Source organism: Sinocyclocheilus anshuiensis, unplaced genomic scaffold, assembly GCF_001515605.1.
Source record: "Sinocyclocheilus anshuiensis isolate Anshui unplaced genomic scaffold, SAMN03320099.WGS_v1.1 scaffold1764, whole genome shotgun sequence".
Taxonomy (NCBI): domain Eukaryota; kingdom Metazoa; phylum Chordata; class Actinopteri; order Cypriniformes; family Cyprinidae; genus Sinocyclocheilus; species Sinocyclocheilus anshuiensis.
This window is the reverse complement of record NW_015557159.1, coordinates 24,099-29,470: the sequence shown is the minus strand read 5'-3', so window position 1 is coordinate 29,470 and position 5,372 is coordinate 24,099. Positions and strand designations below refer to the sequence as shown.

Here is a 5,372-nt window from a genome sequence, read left to right as displayed (position 1 = left end):
CGTGTCGTGCCTAACAACGCCCCTTAGCTGTTATAAATTCACTGTAAACCACGGCTTCTTGGGGCTTATTTCTTTATTTTATATATATATATATATATATATATATATATATACAGTATATATATGTCCTGTGACTTTAAATTCAAAACAGTATTTTAAGTTTTGCTTTGCTCCATTTACTTACATCGTAAGTGCCTTATTGTGACATGACTTTAAAGTATGAATGACTTCCTAATTAATATTATGCCTCAAATGCTACTGATAGTACCCAAAATATTCCTTTAATTTTTAAAAACAATTTCTGACAGACCGGTTCTGTTTCGTTCTCTGTGCTCGCCAAGCTGGTAACAAAGGAGACGGTATCCTACAACAACAACAAAGAAAAGTCATAAAAGCTATATTTGATGAAAAATATTTAATACGTATAAAGTATACATACAATACAGTTCAAAAATTTGGGGTCCGTAGGTGTTTTTTTTTTTTTTATAAAAAAAAGTATCTTCTGTTCACCAATCCTGCATTTATTTGTTCAAAAATACAGTCAAACAGTAATATTGTGAAATATTTTTACAATAAAAAATATTTTCTATATGAATATTTTAAAATGCAATTTATTCCTGTGATCAAAGCTGAATTTTCGGCATCATTACTCCAGTCTTCAGAGTCACATGATCCTTCAGAAATCATTCTAATATGCTGATATGCTGCTAAAGAAACAATTATTATTATCAACAATGTTGAAAACATTATAAATGTCTTTACTGTCACTTTTTAATTTAATGATAAAAGCTATATTTGATGAAAAATATTTAATACGTATAAAGTATACATACAATACAGTTCAAAAATTTGGGGTCCGTAGGTGTTTTTTTTTTTTTTATAAAAAAAAGTATCTTCTGTTCACCAATCCTGCATTTATTTGTTCAAAAATACAGTCAAACAGTAATATTGTGAAATATTTTTACAATAAAAAATATTTTCTATATGAATATTTTAAAATGCAATTTATTCCTGTGATCAAAGCTGAATTTTCGGCATCATTACTCCAGTCTTCAGAGTCACATGATCCTTCAGAAATCATTCTAATATGCTGATTTGATGCTCAAGAAACAATTATTATTATCAACAATGTTGAAAACATTATAAATGTCTTTACTGTCACTTTTTAGTTTAATGCATCCTTGCAGAATAAAAGTATTTCTTTCTTTCAAAAAAACAAAACGTTTAGAAAGGTAGTGTATGGATTTGATTAGAGATTAATTTAATATTTGCACACAACAAATATGACTATCTGATCACATACATACCATTGCTCTTTAGACTGCGTACTTCCTGTTGTGACTTTCCCATCTTTACCAGATGCAGACACTTCTGATGGGGAATTATCTGCAGATGACTCTTTAGCATTTGTGGCTTTGACACACATCTTCTGCTGGGATCCTGTGGAAGAGATCTTCGCTGAAGTGCTCTTTGGGACTGACGGCCTTCCACTGAACACCGGATGAGCCACCGGTCCAGGGGGCTCCATGGGTCACATTCCCTCCGGCCCATCTGTGATGATTGGGTTTTTTGCACGTCTCAGTGGGGGGGACAGATTTCACCAGTTTTCCTTTATCTTCCTCTTTAACAGTATAATTAATGAGTGCTTTATTTTTGCTCTCATTAGAGTGTTTACTGTCAGAGTGAAGTTCTTTACGAGCCTCAGATGTGCTGCAGATTTTCAGTGCTTTTTTTAAAACCTGCTCCAACAATTCAATTTCTTGTTTTTCTTCAGGCAGAATATCTGTTTTAGAAGGCAAATTGTGTAATTCATGATGTGACAAATAAATATAAATATATAAATGATTTTAGTACCGATGGCTGCTGCAGTTTCCAGCTCGCTGGTTTCTGTCACTCGTGATCTCCTTCAAAAATATGGAATAAATTAAGCTGTTCTAAATAAACGTTAACTTTTTTTTTTACAACCACTATTTCAACACAAGTACGTCGTACCAAGAAAACCATTTAGATCACCTTACATTGCGCATAAAACCTCCTTGCACTGCCTGATGTTTTCAGTGAGTCTTGATTCTTCAGCGTTGACCCATCCTGACAGCTTCATCAACAGCATGAAGAAGAGACATGCTCAATATCTGAGAAAATACACAATAAACAAGATTTTAGGTTTATGAATTTTTGGAATTATAGACGCTATATCTGTATTCTCACCACAGCAATCACCTTTTAGCTTTATTGTAATTCACTTTAATGGTCATACTACATATACAGAGTAACTGATTACATGTAATCTGGATTATGTAATTAGATTCCAGAAATTAAGTACTTGTAATTAGATTAAATTACATTTTAAAATACTCGTAATCAGACTACAGTTACTTTTTCACTGATTACATGATTACACATTGTTCACACAATAGCAAATAAATTATTCATAATTTATTGATTCTCCCTAATTCCACTTTTAGATCTTTTAAATGTTCCTTTCTAAAGTAGCCTATCGCTTATATACACTCAGAAAGACTTCCAGTTTTGTGGACATTCACATAAAGACCATTAATCAGGTGGCTATAATTACATAGAAAATTGGGATGCCACGCAGCATTTGACCACTGGATTTACAAAAATCAGAAGTGTTTAAACAGACACAACATCTGGACTGCTTTAGGGTTTACTCATGAAAGTGATAATGAAACAAGTGGCAGTAGTGATGACACTGATTTTGAGCCAGGGTCCCTTTCCCCCAGACCAAAAGATTGCTGGACTTTTGATCTTGAAGTTCCATTTCAGAAATGGATTGAATTTATGCCTCAAACAGTTCAATACAAAAACAAGTTCTCTAAAACACAAAAAAGGAATACACAATTTTGAAGCCTGGCATCTGGACGCATGTGATAAATCATCACATTTGGCAAGAAGTGAAAAGCCCCTGCACATCTGCCTTTAAAAGAGCCAAGGTCTATCCATCAGCCACAGAGAAATATATAGAAATCAAAGGCAAGTGAAAGGAGTGTCATGGCCACATTCACATAAAATGTGACAGAGAGCCTGAAATGAACAGCCCAATGGTGCTAAAGTGTTTCATTAAGAACACAGATGACTCCCTGCACACTGGCTGTTCCAAGCGTCCGATGTCTGGTAACTTGCGTGTGCAGATATCCAAAGAACTGTGTGAGGGCAGTTGTACAAAAAATATGTATATAATAATGGATATCTGGTTACAAAGAAATATTTCAATTTTTGGGAGAATATTATTAACAAAAATGGAGACCTCCGTGAAGTTGGCCCCTCACCCAACGCAACGTTTGTGCTCCGTTTGTGCTGGTTTGTGCTGTAAACATTTTAGTTTGTGCTGCTTTGGTTTGTTAGATATAAAATATTTATTTAAAGGTCATTCTCAGGTCACTCAGCCCCCCCACATGCTCCAAATTCACCCCAAATAGTCTCGTTTGTCTGTGCTTCGTTTGTGCTGGTTTGTGCAGGTAAAAGTTTCATTTGTGCTGCTTCGGTTTTTAAAATATTAGACATTGAATTATATGCGATGATGTCACCAGCCCCCCCACATGCTCCAAATTCACCCAAAACAGGCTCAATCGTTTGTGCTGGTTTGTGCAGGTAAAAGTTTCGTTTGTGCTGCTTCGGGTTTTAAAATATTAGACATTGAATTATAGGCGATGACTTCACTCAGCCCCCCACATGCTCCAAATTCACCCAAAATAATCTTCTTTGTTTGTGCTTCATTTGTGCTGGTTTGTGCCGTAAAAGAATTCATTTGTGCTGCTTTGGTTTTTTAGATATTAAAATATTTTTAGTGATCATTCTGAGGTCACTCAGCCCCCCCACATGCTTCAAAATTACCCCAAATAGTCTTGTTTGTTTATTCTTCATTTGTGCTGGTAATATTTTTGTTTTCGCTACTCGTTTTTAAAGATTTTTTCCTAGTCAACAGATTAGTCAACTGATGGCCATCTCCACAGTAGGCTAATGTACGTGCCTTTAATAGAGAAATGCACCTTTTCATATGGACCACAATTAGAGAAGATTTTATTATTTTTTTAATTGGTTTGTTTAAAATTTTTAAAACATTATATTTTAGGCGATGACGTCACCAGCCCCCCTACACGCTCCAAACTCACCCAAAATAGTCTCAATCGTTAGTGCTTCGTTTGTGCTGGGTTGTGCCGTAACAATTTTCATTTGTGCTGCTTTTTATTTTGCTTTTATTTAGCATTTTATTCTGGGTTCCTCGCTTATTCAATTTCTTACCAAATTGTTGGATTGTAGTGGTTTTAATAGAACAACAACTTTTGATCAATGTTTTTTGTAGACATTGTGGTGTTTATTAAAAGAATTTCAATATTCATCTGCTGTCAGACTCTTTTTCTGTCACTTTCTCTCACTTAAAATGAAAGCAGGTCACTTGCTGTGGCTAATGGAGATCATGATAATATGCACTTCCTCCCTGAGATTATTCCCAATATTCCTGTATTGCAAGCTACTTATCACTCTGGACAGGGGTAATGATCCCTCACTTCCGAAGCACCAATATCATCGCAAGTTCAGCCAATGCTGAAGCAGAGTTCAAAAACATTAAACGTGGCCTTTTCAAGCATGAAAACTTGCCGAATCGGGTGGATCGATTCATTGCTCGACATCTGTCCTTCATTGGAGGCAACATGCGCATTTATTCTGCAAAACAAAAAAGTAAAGAAAAAGGTGAAGAAGATGCAGCTGTTGCAACAGTGATCGTCAAAGAAGCCAATCCTCTACCAACCATAACTTGCAGTGAAGGTGTAAAACCAGAAATGGATGCTTCCTGTTCTGGGAAGTCTGACATTGTCACAATCATCCATCCAACAGATGAAGACCCTGTTGAAAACTGGAGAGGCCTAGCTCTTCCACCCAAAAAGAGAAAGAGGAATTCATACCTCTCTCCTTGTCCTGAATGGCTCTATGTATGACGACCTGAGAAGTGGAGTGACAGGAGTGTCAGAAAAAAACAAAATATGCCCACATGCAGTGTTATACACAAAAGATTGATTGCACTGTTTACATGTAATCTCACAAGTATTTTTGTTGTAAGCCACACACCCATGTTTTGGAGAAGTTGTTTCTGCTCTTCTGGAAGTCAGGCTTGATGGAGTTTGCACTTAAATCTATTATTCTGTGTGGCACTTTTGGTTTGAAGGCAGACAGTGTGACGTGGCTTGTCAGTATTAAGCGTTTTTAAGTTTAAGTTTTTAAAGGTCCATTATTTATGTTAATGGATGTCCGATAGTACACTTTAATACAGTTTCACAAGTAAAATAATTTTGACAATTCATTGAGTCATGAGTTTCCACATACATACATGCATATAATACACACACACATAT

General features: G+C 35.5%; 1 pseudogene; it reads right to left on the bottom strand.

The window, feature by feature from the left end:
* Positions 1-2,123, bottom strand: part of LOC107678261 (uncharacterized) — an 8,965-nt pseudogene extending 6,842 nt beyond the window's left edge.
* Between the last annotated feature and the right edge of the window lie 3,249 nt (positions 2,124-5,372).